This window comes from Falco rusticolus, chromosome 5 (genome assembly GCF_015220075.1).
Source record: "Falco rusticolus isolate bFalRus1 chromosome 5, bFalRus1.pri, whole genome shotgun sequence".
NCBI classification, from domain to species: domain Eukaryota; kingdom Metazoa; phylum Chordata; class Aves; order Falconiformes; family Falconidae; genus Falco; species Falco rusticolus.
In genome coordinates, this window is record NC_051191.1 from 3,305,841 (window position 1) to 3,323,484 (window position 17,644).

General features: G+C 38.0%; 1 protein-coding gene across 9 annotated transcripts in view; it reads left to right on the forward strand.

Annotated features, from left to right (window-relative positions):
* The window catches only part of TAFA5 (TAFA chemokine like family member 5), a 442,355-nt gene that overhangs the window by 163,213 nt on the left and 261,498 nt on the right, over positions 1–17,644 (forward strand). Inside the window, exon 2 of one of the 9 annotated variants that reach the window (XR_005104656.1) lies at positions 5,123–5,143. The exons of the other annotated variants lie outside the window; for them this stretch is intronic. The gene's annotated coding sequence lies outside the window, so the exon portion shown is untranslated. The remainder of the gene's footprint in view (positions 1–5,122; positions 5,144–17,644) is intronic. 9 annotated transcript variants of the gene reach the window in all.

Sequence of the window (17,644 nt, forward strand, 5' to 3'; positions counted from 1 at the left end):
TGACATAGCAATAATTTCTATTCCAAAATTAGGGAGTTTCTTTCTACGCGGCTTTCTTAATTACATATCGGCGCCATCCGTTCCCTTATCTGGCTACTTGTTTCTCTGTCCGTCTGGTTGCCTCCTCAGCTGTGATGGCTCAGGGGTCTGCAGTTAGCTTGTTCCTTTGCTCCCAGGGCTTGTGCCCTACAAATTCTAACAAGTCTCTATTCATCAGGCTATCAGTACTTGGACTCTTGTCCTTAAGGCCTTGTCCTACAATTTTAACTTCTCTAGTGGCTATAGAGATACAGTAAGTCAATGCTACTCCTCCTTCACTGCTACTACTCCTGTAAAGGAGATGCCAGGGAAATAAGCTGGAGCACAGCCTACTCTGGCTGTCTCCCTAGTTGTGTTATGACTGGATGTTTTTCTTGAATGTGACAAGTAAAAGTATTTCCTTGTGTAGACCTTGTATTCTCTGAGCCTGGGATGGTAAACAATTCCTGACTACATCCTATCATGGATCTGCTACATCCACCAGATTTTCAGTGCTAAAGAAAATATGTCAGTCTGTGTAGATTCACAGATTCACAGTCTGCTCCTATGAGCCAATGACTACCATGCATGAAGGCAGCCATAGTATTAGGAAAACCATTCGTCTAGGATTTACTTATTTTAACAGTTTCAGCCATTTTATTCTTCTCCCCCTGCCCCCAGAGAGAAAAGAAGGAAAAAACAAGAGCACAAATATTCTGCTCAAAATCTTCCTTGAATTCAGTAGATTCTTTGGGTTCTGACTACAAAACTTGTCCCTCAGACACAGCAGTGGCTTTTTGAGTCGTAGACATCAGTGGAATGTAATTAAAGCACAATTTTAGTACTCATAGGCAATAATAGAATACATTTGTTGGACCAAAGTCCCATTTGATTTAGGGGGATTCTAGAGCTTGTACAAAAATTTCAGTGAACATCAAGGAAATTCCTGAGTTTTCTGCTTGTCTGGATGGTTTAAGAAACAGTGAGTACAATCTAAGGCAAAGTATAAGTATTTAGAGATATAGTCCTGACTGACTTGGTGTATTAGAAGGAAGTACACATAATTTAGTCTGTATAAATATATGTATCAATATATGTGTATGTGTGCAAGTAGTTATGTATCTTTCAGGATGTGGCCATAATTAATTTGGCATGGATTTTGTTATTTTATTAACTTGATGCTGTAGTACGGTTCCTTTGTAAATTGGTGGAAGTGATTACCAAAGGAATGATGCTCATTCTGCCACTGGATGATTCAAAGGAAGATTTTGCATAATAATTCCTGACAAGATATCTTCCAGTATAACACTATAAAAACAGAACATTTGGGAAGACAAGGAAACTTCAATAACTATTTTTGTAAAAAAAATATGCAATAGAAACTTCTAATAAGATGTTAGAATTCTGTAAAGAGGATGCTTTTTTTTGGAATAGACACACATTCACTGAAAAATCACGTATATGTATGAACCTATAAATTATCATTATGATAAATTATATAAACATAAATAAATAATATAAAACATAATTAATAAAATAGGCACAAACACTAATGCATAAAATATTATATTTATATACACATTTTTTTTTACATATTTAAACATTAAGCATATTCCTAAGTCTTTCTTTAGTCATTGTCTTCTTACTAAAACATTTTCTTGCATTTTTTTTCCTAAGTTTCATACAGTCTGAAAACCTTACCATGTAAGGATACCTCTTAAAGATTCATTTTGCTTGATGTGTAATTATCTATAGCAAAAGAGAAGGCTATTTGATTCTTTCTATTATTATATGACTAAATTGATACCATGCACATGGAGGAAGATTAGTATACTAATGTGAGCTACATTATCGGTCTCATAACCTGAGTCAGAAGAGAAGTGACATGTCCCAGATCAGGACTTGAAGCATGTGCCAACTTTATTAAAATTGTGAGGCTTTCATGAATTCAGCCCCATGAACAGTAATGTTTCACTGGCGAGGAACTGCCCATTTTGATTACTCTGAGCACTGCTGGAGTCTGTTTCCTTTGATTCATGACGGCTCCTACTCGTTGCTCTTGGGCCGCTGCAGACCTGTCACTTGCAGGCTGGCATCTGCACCTCCTCAGCTGCTGGGACTGGGCTGCAGCTGGTCCTTCTGGAGACAGCAAGGGCTGCTGTGATGCTGCCAGAGTGCATGGTGTCCTTTTACCAGTAGGAAGGGTGTGGGTTCTTGGATGACATGGCTTCTGCCTGCTCACATAGAACAAAGATCCAGTTTCTGCACTGGCAGGAACGTAATGTCTTGGAGTTGGCATGAGTATTTGGTTTCCTACCTGGTGCAGGATGTCCTTTGGCAGAAAGCAAAGATGAGGGACCTGCTTCCTTAAGTGGCAAAACATCACTGTGAATCTAGGCTGACAGTAAAGACTTGATTCTTACTGGCTTTGAGGAAGGGAGAGAAGGGGAAGAAAAGCTTTTAGTGTTTGGGTTCACACTGAAGTACCTAATTTGTAGGTAGAGATGTGATGGTTCCTGCTGTATATAAAATAATGACCAACACTGAGAAAACATGGTATTATTTCAGTTGACAGTGGCTTAGTTTCTTCAGAAGACTGAAAGGAAAATTAAGGGCTGTCTAATACATGTTTTCTGCAAAATACTCATTTTGTTCCTCATCTTCTATAAACAGATCTTTTGATGTGATTTTTTCATAAATTTTTATCATAAATTTTATTAGTCTTCCAGTTTTTCTTTCATACTGCTAGCTATTTAGAGGGTGTCTAAAATATTGCTGTGTATTATAAAAAAATAAGACTTTGTAAAAAAAATAACTCTCACTAGCAATAACAATAATACTAAGAATTAATCCCTCATATCTGGTTGGAGAGTTGACTACTGTTGTGAAAATTTAGCCTTGTCCTTGTAGCAAATGATGGCTGTGAATTGCTTTGGCATATTATCTTCTATGGACTTACAGTGTAATTAGTGTAATATTTATTATGCTTCATTAACTATTAATTATATACAAGTTACTAAATTATTTAATTTTCATAAATGGAAGTTATCTTTCCATAATTCTAATAATTAGGACATTTTACTTAGAACTTTGTCTCAAAGTCAGTGAGAAGAAATTGACTGTTAATGAGAAAAACCTGCTTTTATTAGAGAGCTATTTAACATAGCTGAGTATTTTTCTTGGGGCCCAGGCAGATGTTGAAGCAAGTGAAAATAGTAAGATTTCATACTGACTTGTAGATACTAATGCTGCTCATTTTGAGTAAAAAAAGCCAAATTCATATGTTTCAAAAACATTTTGTGTCAGTAACCTTGTTTTTTGATGCAAACATGCATGTTACAATAAACAAAGCACAAGCTCTGGTGTTTAAAATAGACCGCTACAAATGTGCATTGGTTTTAGATGGGTTATATATGTACCTGTCATACTTGTCATGAAATACTGGGATTTATCTGCAAGAAAAGATGTCATATTTGAATAAAATGATATCAGGGTGAAGTATCAATAACTTTAATTATTACTGAAAACAGGGCTATTCTTGGCTCTCTTACATGTTGTTTTTATTAGTTAAGTTCCACCAGTTGACATGAGGAGTAGCCTCTCATGTGTCTTGTTAATAAGTACATCAAATACCAGTGAGAATACAGAAACTTGTAGTCTGCAGTCTCACCTAGGTCTGTTTTCTTGCGGAGCAGACCAGGAGCTGTTTGGAATCATGACAGTTAGTGGAACTGTGAAGGTACACTGTCACCTTGAATCAGAGTAAGGAGTTTCTGTGTATCAAAGGATTATGACTTTGATACACTCAAAGAAAATGAGTTATAATTGAGGAGTATCTTTTCGTTTGCCTTAAAATTTTACCTGCAGAAATTGGCTAGCATCTAATGGGTAAAATGAAAAACTGATATAAAATAATAAGAAAATTATCAGGTAGGTCTTACTATTCAAGATGAATTTATAATGCAAAAACCTATAGTAAGCAATAATATAACAAAAGTGTGTGTTATGGCAGTTTTAATAATTCATAAGAGTAATAACATGGAGAGAAACTTATCTTTTAAAAATTAGTGATTTTCAATTTACTATTTAAAGCATTATTTATTTCTACTAGCCTCGGGCTGAGTTACAGACTGAGGTGGATAAGTACCAAAGACTGTAATTGTATCAAATGTCCTTGCTGATACACTGTTTCATCTCTTGTAGATGAGGCTGTATTAACACTTGGGCTGAATTAACCCTTAAAACTCTGAATCAACAATGTTAAAGCCAATGCTTTCTCATATTTAACATATGTAATTTTCTGCTCATTATTGAACTATGCTGAGATATTTTTTTTAAATGCATGGGTTTGGAATTATTTCCTGTCTTTTCCCATCTAATTATTATCTTATTATCTGCTCCCACTCCACCCCCACCCCGCCATTTTTACTGTAAAGAACCAAATTGAATAGAATTGCTTTCCCAAAAGGATGGACATTTTGGTTGCTCACTGTTTTATATTTAGGGCTTGTCATTGATAGACTCATTCTCTGGACATAATGGAGGAAGCAAAATGTCCAAACCGGTACTTGCAGGTATCTTAGACATATGGGAAGAAAACCAGATGCAGAGAAGTGATACTTCCAAAGCATTTTGAAGAAGGATAGACTTATAATGGGACTTGGAAAGTCATGGTGTCACTGACATTTAAATATGAGTCTACGCAAAAAACATATTATTTTTCTTCGTCATTTGTAGACTTAGTTGTTTGGTTTAATGGTCGTCCTGGCTTAATATTTCAATAACTGTGCTGTAGAAATATCTCCTCTTGGCAAACTTTCCTTCTAATGAATAAAATGTGTCGCTAGCTCCCTTTTAGTAACTTAAAATAGAAATTATGATAAGCAAAGTAAACCAAAGAAGGAGTTAATGGAAAAATTAAGCTGTCATCAACATCTTGGCCCTCAGATCTTTTAAAATATCGAGACCACTCTGGAAAAAGTCCTGAGGCCCAGCCTCTTGATTTTAGCCTTATTCTTCCTATGAGACTATTTATTACATGGAAGTGATTTTTGTTTTTTTTTTTTTTTTCCTTAACATGAAATACTTGATGTGATTTTCCTAGAGGGACCGCTTGAAGGTTGTGGTAAGCTACTAGTTTCTTGCAATTTACTCCTATTTGGACCCTGATGGAATTGTAGCTGACCTTATTGCATCTTCCATTAAGTAGTTTTAATGTACTTACCCTTGTCTAATCAATTACTAGTGTGGAAGCAAAATTCTTATTCCTTCCTAGCATGTTGAACTTGCTGATGACTCTTACTTTCTTCTCCTGTGCTATGAGCTCCTTCCACCAAGTTTATTTCACAAAAGCCTCTTAATTCCTTACAGCTTTCCCTTCATGTAAAAAAAACAGTATAGGGCAGCTGGCCAAATAATTTACTTAGAGATCTAATGTGTTTTTCTTTATGTGCTGCTTTTTTTGTTGTCTAATAAAAGTTTTGAAGTTGTTGCTTTTTAATTATGTTTTGAAGTCATGTGCAGCATGGTATTTTCTAAAGAAAAATGTATACCTTCTTTGAATCAGAAGCTGAAAGCTAAAATTCAAATTCCTTCTTCACACTTTGCCCCTGCTCCAGCGTGGTTCCTTCCCATAGTCTGCAGTCCTTCAGGATAAACCTGTGCCAACATGGGCTCTGCAAGGGCCACAGTGTCTCCAGGAAATACCCACCTGCTCTGGGATGGGGCTTCTTCATGGGCTGCCGTGTGGATGTGTGCTCCACCACGGTGCTCTCACTGGGCTGCAGAGGGGCAATCTGCTTCACCACGGTCCTTTCCAGGGGCGGCAGGGGGATATCTGCTCCAGCCGGTGGAGCACCTCCTCCTCCCCCTTTTCTCTGCCCTTGCTGTCTGCAGGGCTGTTTCTCACGCGTTTTTTTTCCCGCCCTCTTCACCGGTCTCTGGTGGTTTTGCCTTGCTTAAATAAATTTCCCAGATGCGCTGCCACGCAGGCCTGTGGAGCCCTATGGCAGGTGGGCTGGAGCCGGCTGGAACCGGCCGTGCCCGGCCCAAGGCAGCCCCGGCCGTGCCTCGCAGAGGCCGCCCCCAGCCCCGCCGATGGCACCGGGGCACTAACGGCCTCTTCAGTGGGCCAGAACTGACTTTGTCCAATAACTGTGGTAAGTGATTTGTCATCTTTCCTTTTCTTTCCCTTGTTCCTATTGCATGTTTGTAGGCAGTTGGGACAGTGCATTGCATGTGATGGATGTTATTTTCTGTGCCACTGGAGGTGATGGTGGCACTGTGGTTCAGCCACCACACTGATGGGAGCCTCATGACACATAAGAATCTACATAGAGTACCGTAGAGTCTTAATTTCATTTGTCAATACAGTTTCTCAGCTGATAGTGCTGAAAGAAGTTATCCAGAAGGGTCTTGGAGATACATCTCTCTAAAGTGTAGTGCTGCCTTGGAAGATGCTGAGTCTCCCTTGTCACACTTAAGTAACATTCTGCTGAAGACTGAGCATCCTGATTTATTAACAGTTTCCAGCCCTGACATCTCTGAAGAGAACTATGAAATAAAATTTCAAGTTCCTTTTTTATTGAAATGAAAACCAAGCATTGACAAGAGAAGTGAAAAAAAAACCAACCAAAAAACAAAACACCAAAAAAACCCCACACACAAAAAAAAGCAACCCAGAAAAAAAAAAAAAAACCCAACCCAACCAAACAAAAAATCTCCTCAGTCCTTGAAGTATCAATTGACTTTTGATCCAGTCAGCTATTTCTGCTTTCTGTAAGAACTGATTTTTGTCTTACATAAAAGGACATAAGCTTGACCCTTGAGGCAGATTCAGGTTGATAAAATCCTAACACATTTCCTTCCGTGGTATTTTGAGCCTGTATGAATGTGTTACATTTTTTATGCAAATATATTAGAAGTTTTGTGGACTAGAATGAGAACAAGTAAGCGCTGCAAATTGAATATGGTGGTAGGGAGGTGATAAAAGTTTATTTGGAATTGAGTTAGCAGACTGGACCTTTATTTATTGGGCTATTTGGAATGCTTGGAGCTGAGATTTTGTGTACTTTCTTGGTAGTTTTATTTGTGTCATGTAGCTACTTGTGCAGCTGAAAAGATACCAATTCTGATTTTCTTAACAGGGTGAATAATACGTATGGTTATTTTGTAGACATTAGATAGAACGGAGGATCATTTGGTGTTTTGGTTGGTTGTTTTTTTAGGGGCTTTTTTGCATCGATTTTCAATGGTAATCTCTTTTTCCACATCTCTCAAGTCCCTGAACCTCAGGGCAGGGACTGGGGGAATTAAGTCCTTCCCATAGTAGGAGATCAGGTTTTGAGAGCACCTTGAACAACTGGTTGCTTTTAGACCAACTTGAACATACATAAGTCCATGGGACCCCATGAGCTGCATCTCAGGGTCCTGAGGGAAATGGCTGATGTAGTTGCCAAGCCACTCTTAATCACATTTCAAAAGTTGTGGTGGTCAGACAAAATCCCCAGTAACTGGAAAAATTTACTGGGTTAAAGAAGCACCACATCTGTTTTTAAAAAGAGTAAAAAGGAAGACCCTGGGGTCTACTGACCAGTCAGTCTCACTCTCCATGCCTGATAAGATGATGGAGCACAATCTCCTGGATCACTTGTTGAAACCTGTGGAAGACAGGGAGGTGATCAGAGACAGCCAGCATGGCTTCATCAAGGGCAAATCGTGCCTGGCTAATCTAGTGGTCTTCTAAAATGTGGTGACTGCCTCAGTGGAAAAGGGAAGAGGCATGGATGTCATCTACATGGACTTCTGTAAGACCTTTGATATGATCCCCCACAACATTCTTGCTGCTAAATTGGAGATATGTGGGTTTTGTTGACTCTTAGATGGATAAGGAACTGGCTGAATAGCCATGTCCAAAGAGTTATAGTCAGTGACTCAGTGTCCAAAGGGAAACCAGAAATGAGTGGTGTCCCTTGAGAGTCCATACTGGGACCAATATTATTTCATATCTTTATCAGTGACATAGGCAATGGAATGGAGTGCACCTACAGCAGGTTTGCAGATGACACCAAGCCGAATGATACAGTTGATTTGCTTGAGGGAAAGGATGTCATCCAGAGGAACCTTGACAGACTTGAGGAGTGGACCCATGTGAACCATGAAGTTCAGCAAGGCCAGGTACAAGGTCCTGCACCTGGGTTTGGACAATTCCCAATATCCATACAGTCAGGAGATGAATAGATGGAAAGCAGCCATATAGTGAAGTACGTAAGGATACTGATAGATACATAATTGGAAATAAGTCAGCAATGTGCAGCCCAGAAAGCCAATGGTATCCTGGGATGCATCAAAAGAAGGGTGGCCAGCAAGTCGAGGGTGGTAATTCACCAATTCTGCTCTTCACTGATGAGATCCTACCCGAGTACTGCATCTATCCCTGAGGCCCACAGCACAAAAAAGATGTGGACCTCTTACAGCAGGTCCAGAGGAAAGCCATGAAAATTGTCAAAAGTGGTGGGACACCTCCCCTATGAAGACAGTCTGAGGTGGCATTGTTCAGCCTGGAGAAAAGAAGGCTCTAAGGAGACCTTACTGCGGCCTTTCAGTGCTTCAAAAGGCTTATAATAAAGGACCTGCAGTGACAGGACAAGGGGCAATGGTTTTACACTTTTAAACCGAAAGAGGGTAGGTTTAGACTGGACCTAAGGGAGAAATTCTTTGTGATGAGGGTAGTGAGACACTGGAACGGGTTGCCCAGAGAAGCTGTAGGTTCCCCATCCCTGGAAGTGTTCCAGGCCAGGTCAGATGGGGCTTTGACAGTGGAGTTGGACAAGATGGTCTTCAAAGGTCCCTTCCAACCTAAACCATTATGTGACTCCATGATTCTAATATTCAACCACCACTTTTTTCTAACTATAGCTAAACTACTGACAAGTCATTTTAGTACTTAAATGTTACCATGGTAAATATGAAAGATATAGTAAAGAGTACCTTTGAGAGAAAGCGTACATCAGAAGACCCGGTGTGTGTGTGTGTGTATATATGTATATGTATATATATATATAATAGTGGTATATCATTTGACCCATTTTTTTCCAGTATTTCTGTTGCTGGCATATTACTGCAAAAAATATATTTTTCTTGATTTATTTCTCTCTAGTCAGTTATCAATAGTCTTCTTCTTATTTACCTATTTTTGTAACCGTGGAGAGGGAATAATACATGAATTGCAATAACTGCAGTTGTAAATAAGCCTGTCCTTTTAAAAGGAAAATGTAGTTGGCTTACATTGAAAGACTAGACTTAAAAAGGCATTTTTTGTGCTTGCAAAATAACGTATAAATAAATACACTCATATAGGTTATGCTCTTAGGAAAGAAAAGGAGGAAGCAATTAACCTGAGTCTTTTAGCTACTTAAAGCAGTGATTCTGTAGTCTCGCCCTCTTTCTTTATCTGTACTAACCCTTCAGAATGGAAGGAATTTTTTAAATGTGTAGTGCTTTGAAAATAGTATCTCTGAAAAAGAAAGATTCTCTCCATCCATCTGTATCATGACAAGCCAAATTTACAGGTAGCTTGTTATCTGTGTGCATCCTACAACACTCAGATTTCAGCTAAGTTGAACAAATCTACTTTTATTGTGATCTGTTTAGCAATGGAATGAAAATAATAAATTGCCTTTAGAATGAAGTTTCAGACAAGAATACTTGCTTGGATTACTTTCTGTAAGCTGCAAAGCCATGCTTCTGTCAAACATAAAACACTTCTCTCTCCCTCTCCTTTCCCTATCTAATGTCAGCACTAGAAACTGACAAAACCATCTTTAATAAAGACAGACATACCTTTGAAAGGAATTGAGAAAGTTATTATTCAAATTTGGAATTAAAATTAAAGTTAAAACTCAACTTTAATTATTTTTTTTTTACATTTTATTTCACTTGTTTGCTTTGTTTATATGTATGCCTAATGTAGTATTTAAATAAGAATTAAAAAATAATTAAAAAGGGAAAATTACTTTGTACTACTCAGAAATCCCGCCCAGTTGATCTTTGCATAAAATGTGTTGATGAAGAAGTATGTTCTTTATTCATGTTCCAGTAAGACTCAGTGATTTCTGAAATTGAGTAACCATGGAAACACAACTGGGTAACATAAGGAGGAAAGTGCAGGGGTAAATTTACAGTCGTCTTTTAATCAAAATATATTATGTGGATTCTGTTTTTACAGTGTAATTGACCTCAGTTTTTAAACTAATTTCTTACCAGTTTAAGAGTGTGCAGGTGTATTATATATATGTATGCATACACATATAATATGTATGTATGAAATATAGCTATTTGAAATAAATGTTTTATTTACTTTTGTTACAGTTTTTATTTTTTTTTTCTGATTTTTTTAAACTCTGTAAATTTTAGCCAGAAAACTTACCGGCTTCTTCTCCTTCATTTTTGTTTCATAGAACTTTTTTTCTAAATGAGACTTTGAGTATTCTTCCTGAGTTATAAATTAATTTTAAAAGGCAAATTTGTAAAGCATTATGTGATAACATACTACAGTATTTAGAGCATTAGGAGGATCACAGATGGATTATTGGACGAAAGTGTAATAAAAATGTTACAGACGTTAGGTAAAGTCAGTTTCTTGTTACTGTATAAAGCATATGTTGTTTTTATTGTGATAAATTGCAGAACCTGTAGAGTTTTGCGTAGTACTTAGCACACATTCCAGTGTCTGTCTTTTATATTGCTTGTGATTGTGGACCAAAATTATGTGTTTGCTTTTTTAGGAAAGTATGCCCCAGGTATTTCTGGACTATGCTTTTTATATAATGACCTGGTGGGTAATGTTTTCTGTGTAGCATTGCGAACCTCAGCCTGCTATCTTTTCTTAATGTTTTTAATCCACATGAGGATATGCCTCCTTGTATGACAGAAAATGTGTTGAGTTCTCTGTGGTTAATAGCAGCAATTTTAAAAATGATTCTTGCTTTCTGTCACTATCTAAAAACTGTAAGGAACAAATAAGTTAAGCAATAAGGGCAAAGAGAAGCTTTTTAGCTTCTGTACTTTAAAGTTTTTAAATTTGTAATTTGTGAGTTTCTTTGGGATAAGGGTGTTTGTCTGAATTCAGCATTTGTTGGTGAGGATGTCTTTCCTCCTGAGTATTCTTTTTTTGCCACATTTCCCTCATTTGTCTTCTCCTGTCACATAGAGGAAATGAAACAGGAAGCTAGGTCCTACAATGTATTCTCTTGGTTCTGGTGCAACCTCTAAAATGCATCAAATGTCAGGCTATGCCCAGTGTGAGCAATTCATAAAGAAATAGCTTCAACATCTTGATCACAGTCAGGCTTTTATTATGAAAGTATTTGGCATAGAAAGACACCTTTAGAAGTGTGAAAAGAAGAAACATGATGAAGTAAAATTGATAAAATTGAGCACAGCACTGCCACGATACAGCTGCTGTCCCTAGCAGTAACTGCTGCTTTCAACAGTAGTCTATGACTGCCAGGAAAACCCCACTCGCTATGGGGAAGTAATTTCTGTTGGTTAACTTTCATTTTAATATGAAAGAAGAGATCAAGGCAGAATCCCATGTGTGAAAAACTATGAACTTTGATAGTTTGTGTGTGTCCATAAAACAGCCTTATGAAGCCCCTTTATATTTAAGATTTTCCTGAAGGCACACTTTATCCCATCTGGCTCCAAAAGTAATTTTCTGTGTATTCCAAATGAATGTAGTGTGACAGAGCTTTCCAATCAAAAGAATATATTCAGAACTTTAGTAAAGCCTTTGACACTGTTTCGCACAGCATTCTCCTGGAGGAACTGGCTGCTTGTGGCTTGGGACCCTTGTACTTTTTGCTGGGTAAAAAAATGGCTAGATGACTGGGTCCAAAGAGGGGTGGTGGATGGAGTTAAATCCAGTTGGAGGCCAGTCACAAGTGGTAGCGCCCAGGGCTCAGTATTTGGGTCAGGTTTTTTTAGTATCTTTATCAATAAGTTGTAAGCAGGTGGAGGTAGGTGTCTTCTCCCAAGGAACGAGTGATAGGACCACACGAAGTGGCCTCAAGATGTGCCAGGGGAGGCTTAGATTGGATATTAGGAAAAATTACTTCCCTGAAAGGGTTGCCAAGCAGTGGAACAGGCTGCCCAGGGAAGTGTTTGAGTCACCATCCCTGGAGGTGTTTAAAAGACTTGTAGATGTGGCACTTAGGGACATGGTTTAGTGATGGACTTGGCAGTGCTGGTTTAATAGTTGGACTCAATTATATTGAATTTCTTTTCCAGCCTAAATGGTTTTATGATTATATGCTTCTACGAAGTTTAAGTAAGATAAAAAAGAAAGAAAAAAAGAGGGGGGGGGGAAGTTAAGTAGATATGGAAATAATTTGCATTGTAGAAGGTGAAATCTCTTCTTAATTCCCCGGAGTTCAGTAGGGGAGACACCTCATTATCAGTGGAACAGTCTGTGGTATGGCAATACAAAATCACAGGTACTGCCTTAGCTTCCCATAACTCTCCTAGTAAGGGTTTATACACCTACACTTGCTACTGCCTTCATCTCACTGAAGGATGGATTTAAGTCCATCTGACGTATCGTTTCCTTGCAGTATTCTGAAGTTCTACAACTCAGAGTCAACAGACTCAGTAGCTCTTTGCCTATCACTTATAAGCTGGCCCATGTGTTTATAGTCTTCAGGGGAGGCATATATGCTGATAAAATCTAGATCCAACCCACCAGCTGGTTTAAAACAAGGTTCCTTGTTTGGACATGGTAGTAGCTATGGACCCAATTATCCATGCCTGCCACCTCTCATGGTCATTTATAGCTATGTGATAAGGTATATAATACTGCCATGATTTAAAGTAATTTCATTCCTGGCATGCTTATATGACAAAGACTACAAAAAATATGATGCAGTGGAGTATCAAGGAATTGATATTTGTGGTATCAGGCCTTCAGCATTACAGGAAATCAAAAGTTAAAATTGATGAGTGTCAGAACTTAGAAGGAGCTAGCTAGAACCTTTCTTATTTTATTTTAGTCTTCTAATGAGGTTGCAGAGGTGAAGACCAAAAAGCACTCATGCTATCCTGAAATAAAAGTTTAATCTGGAGGATCATTTTTTCTCATGACGGCATCAGGGACACTTCCTACTGCAATCATTACGCCAAGGAATAAATGGCTACATCATTATAACTCTAGAAATAAGACATCTTTAACACACCTTGGCTATATGGAGCTTGAACTTAGAGCTGCATATATTAAAGAAGACACTAATTTAGGTATCTTCGTGTTTTTTCTTAGCTTGATCTAGGAATTTTCTTTCCTGTGTTTTTTTTTTTTTACTTCAGTCAGACTAATTTACCCAAATGTGTTCCTCCTTCCAAGCAGTTGTCGAGACAGAAACACCCAAAAATTGAATCTGTGTTAATTTCTACAGCTTTATAAACTGCAGTTTAATATTTTCTAAATTTTAGTTTGCATTCCTTTTTTGAAACTAATGTTACTTACATTTCAAGACTTTTAAAAATTAATTTTTATTTTCTGCATTACTATCTTACAAGTACCGTGACTCATATTCTGGGAAAATATTGTAAGCTGTTGTGATTTTTCCACTTTCCCTCTTTTCTAAATGTTTCTCCTGGAAATGCAATGAAAAGATGTCATCATATAATGTTTCTTTTACTTACATTAACCACTACTTCACATTACCTGCTAAAGTCAATGAGATGAAAACCATTCTAGCTTCCTGTCGTAATGAAGTTTGTTCAAAATACAATCCTGTTAAAGTCAAAAGAGAACATACCACATGAAGAGGTACAAGAACTCACTCTTAGTCTGTTTAATATATTCTCAAGAAAGTTTGTATTAAAACAAAATGCAAGAAATAGATAGTAATCCAGTTACAAAAATACAAACATTTACTACCTCATTAATAATATCCTTAAAATTATTATAGAAATGGTTTTAGAAAAAAACCCATGCTAGTGTCTTTTTGCTGGTGCTGTGCTCACCCTTCCAGGCTCCTTTTGGGTTCTCAGGTTGATGGTTGGTGGCTTCTCCCAGCCCACAGTGGGTACAGTTGTGCAGTCACCATCCTGGGGTCTTTGCTGGGTGTGGTGTGATGTTCATGGTGGGAGTCCCCATCTCCTTAGTCCTGGGGCCTGCTTGGGTTTATTTTTATGTATTTCCTTGCCTCAGGCTGCTTTCTGGTTGCTCTCAGCTCAGGGCAGAGCTTGTGGCCCTTTACTAGGAAAAGCAGAAGTTGTCATTACTGTGCTACAATTTATTTTTAAAAGCAGTTTTGGACACAGTCAGCCACATAGGTTTTGGTGATGACGGAACTACATCTTCAAACAAAACGTCTGTTTCACTGGGTCAGAAAGCCAGGTTTATATTTCCAAGACATTTGCGTTTTTTTTGTTCTAGTTTTTGTCATGATTTGTCTCACCATTCTCTGAGACCGTTCCCTCCAAATATGAGCTCTTTACCCTGGAATTGGCTGAGTAGTTGTAATTTATGACAGCAGCTCATTTCCTGCAGAACCCAAGCACAAGAACTGTCTATAAGAACTACCTGCAGCATAAGAAACATGAAATAGAGGATGGGAACTGCAAGGAATACTGAAATCCTTCTGAAAGGTGCATGGCAAATGAGAACAACTGTGTGGGGGTGGTTGACAGGACATGGATTTAGGTATGTGAAAGGAAGGAACCGAGGTCAGTGATACAGGCATAGGATGAAAGAGGGTGGAGAGCAATTCAGCACTGCTGAAGCAATGTAGGGAATGAGTACTTGGGGATGAGTGAGGTGCAGGCTGTTGTTACTGAATCAGGATTTAAGGTGTGTGCACAGGCGTGTGTGTGTAGGGAATGTGCAACAGAGCTGACTAGCAGAAGCTCTGTTTCCAGATGTGGAAATGGAAAGAGCTCTGAGTAAAAGCTGTAGCTGCAGATGCAGCAGCACAGCTTGCCTGGCTCTTGATGTCCCATGAGCTTCCTTCTGTATGTAAGATCCACAGTTTCTTTCTTGCCTAATCATATGATAGCTCTGTTTAATAGCCCTACAACAGGATGGCAAAGAGTCAGGACAGCAATAGATGAATGGCATTTCTCTGAACGTAAGGGTGAACAGTAGGTCAGTGGAATCTCCTGTGGAGCAGCCAGAGATATGTGCCTATTAAAGTGCATTAAAATTTGATTTTTCAACCTTAAGTTATTGTACATACATAGTGGTAAAGAAGATAAGCAGAGCTAAAAAGTCAGGATATAGACTAACCCTTCTCTTAGAACAGTTTGATCTTCTGTAAAGAAAATGTGTCTTGAGTTCGGGGAGTCTTTGGGGGGAGCAGGGGGCAATATATTACTTTATTGTGCGGTCTTGAAATAGCATTATTATTTTGCTGAAGTATAGTATTCTGAAATATTTCTTGAGGTTCAGAAAAATTATTCTCATTAACCCTTAGGACTTTGAATGTGACTTGCATTATTATGGTATCTCATCAGACAAACAGACCAGGATATACTATCTTAAAAAACCCTGATTGCAGCATTGTGCAAAGAAGAAACTGGAGTGTAGAAAATATATTCTTAATGCACTAACTGATGGCTTGAAACTGTTTTTCAAGCTGAAGTGCATATCTTCTTGAACCATGCTGTTTCCCTCTGTTTTCCAAAGCTCATTGAACCCCTATGACTTCTTTGTAAAGAGGTAGCTTTGGTTTGATGTTTTGTTTTAAAATGGGATTAATATTGAAGTCTTTCAAAACTGGGAAATTTCTCCCTAAGTTAGCTTTAGTTCTGCACTGGGCAATACCAGTGCTTTCCTCCATCTGATTTTCCTAGGGTAAATTAATATGGAGAACATTCTTCTGGAAGTGCTCTGTCACGTTCTCTGCAGAGAGACAGGAATGGTATTTTACCAGTTAGACTTTGTACACATTATTTATTTATTTTTCTTTCTTTCTTTTTCCAATCAGGCAAGCTAGGAGAACTTACTAGAATCCCAGATTGGGTTTGAGAGGGAGGTATAGGATATCTTAATCCATTCTTACCCTCAGAAGCAACAGCTTCAAAACATGAAAGCGGCAACTTTCATTTGCTGCACTGCACTGCAATACTAGCTCCTTTCCGAGCAACAGCTGATCAGTGCACCCTGCTCAGTGTACGGTGGCAGCAGAAAAATCCATGTGTTTGTGTAGGTGTGAATATGTGTCAGCCTATTGTGCTAGTTTCCAGTTCTAAAGGCAATAGATGGGGCTTTACTGCTCATTTATTAGTAAGTACTGATTTATGGAGAAGTATTAAGAATCAATGATCCATCTAATGTAGGACCTTAGTTTCCTAGAAAACTGTTAGTTTACTGACTACTTCTTCATGCTGATAGGTTTTTCTGTGTTGATATATTTCTATGTATTAACTGCTTTACAGCTCCCTATGGTGAAACAATTTTTTTTTCCTTCTTGTGAAATGCTTGAAGTGTTAATTCTAGAACTGTTTCACAGAATGCATCATTTATAGTAATTTTGAAATGCTTGACATAGGAACCTTTGAAACTTCCTCTTCTTTAATTTAGCAAGTAAACAAATTTGCTGTTGGAGAAAGGATTGGAAGGTGCCTGCCAAAGATCAGTGTCAATGAACTGTTCTTTAGCAATTAATTCTACTGTTGATTGAGTTAGCTTATTTTGCCATGAATATGAGCTGGAGTCTTTGGAATCCATTTGGCATATGCATAGTAAAACAGGCAGAACATATATGTATCTGTTTTTGATACTGCCAGGCTTCAGTTATCCACCTATAAATGAATTTTCTCAACAGGTCTGTTATTCCAAAGAAGGTGGCTTGTATTACTCTGCATATCTAGTGGCACAGTTCGAGGGCACATCATGAAAACATAATTTTCTGCTCTAAGTGGTGGTGTAAGTGCCAGTCTTCAGAAAACACTTGGAAAAGTGGAGAGGAAGGGTGATACTATAGATGATGAAGAGTGTTGGGATTTGAAATAGTTTGATCCTGCCACATTCATTGTGTGAGACTGGGAACAAGTCACACTGTCTCTGTCAATCTGTTTGTAAAGCACAAACTATAGTTAACTTGTAGAGATTTATTAAAGATAAACAAATCATATTTGAATGGTATTCGAGGAGATTTGAACCAAAGATACTATAATTTACTGCAAGTGTTGAATAGGTTTTATGTTTATTGCAGTGTACTGCACTCACTGGGGACAAGACATTTTTGGGGTATTTATATGCATTCTTTTGGTATTTTGTCTAGTTATCTGTTTTCCATCCTTGCCCTGTGCAGCTAAAAATGTTTTACTATACCCTTATATTCAGCTGAATTTCTTTTTCCAGTTGTTACACTTCCACTTTCTCCGGCCGACTCTCCTGGATCATCCTTAGAGATGATGCAGTTGACAGTTGTCCCTCATGATTTATTTTCTTCTGTCCCTATCTCTTCTTCTATCCCTCTACTGCCTGGAGTTGTACAGTTATGAAAGAAACTCAAGGCTGTGCAAAATTATCATGTACTTTTCTTTGGTTTTAAAATTTGTTTTTCCTAAATAGAAAAAGCTTATCTAGCTCAATAGATCTTTTTTTCAGAAATTTTGTCCCGAC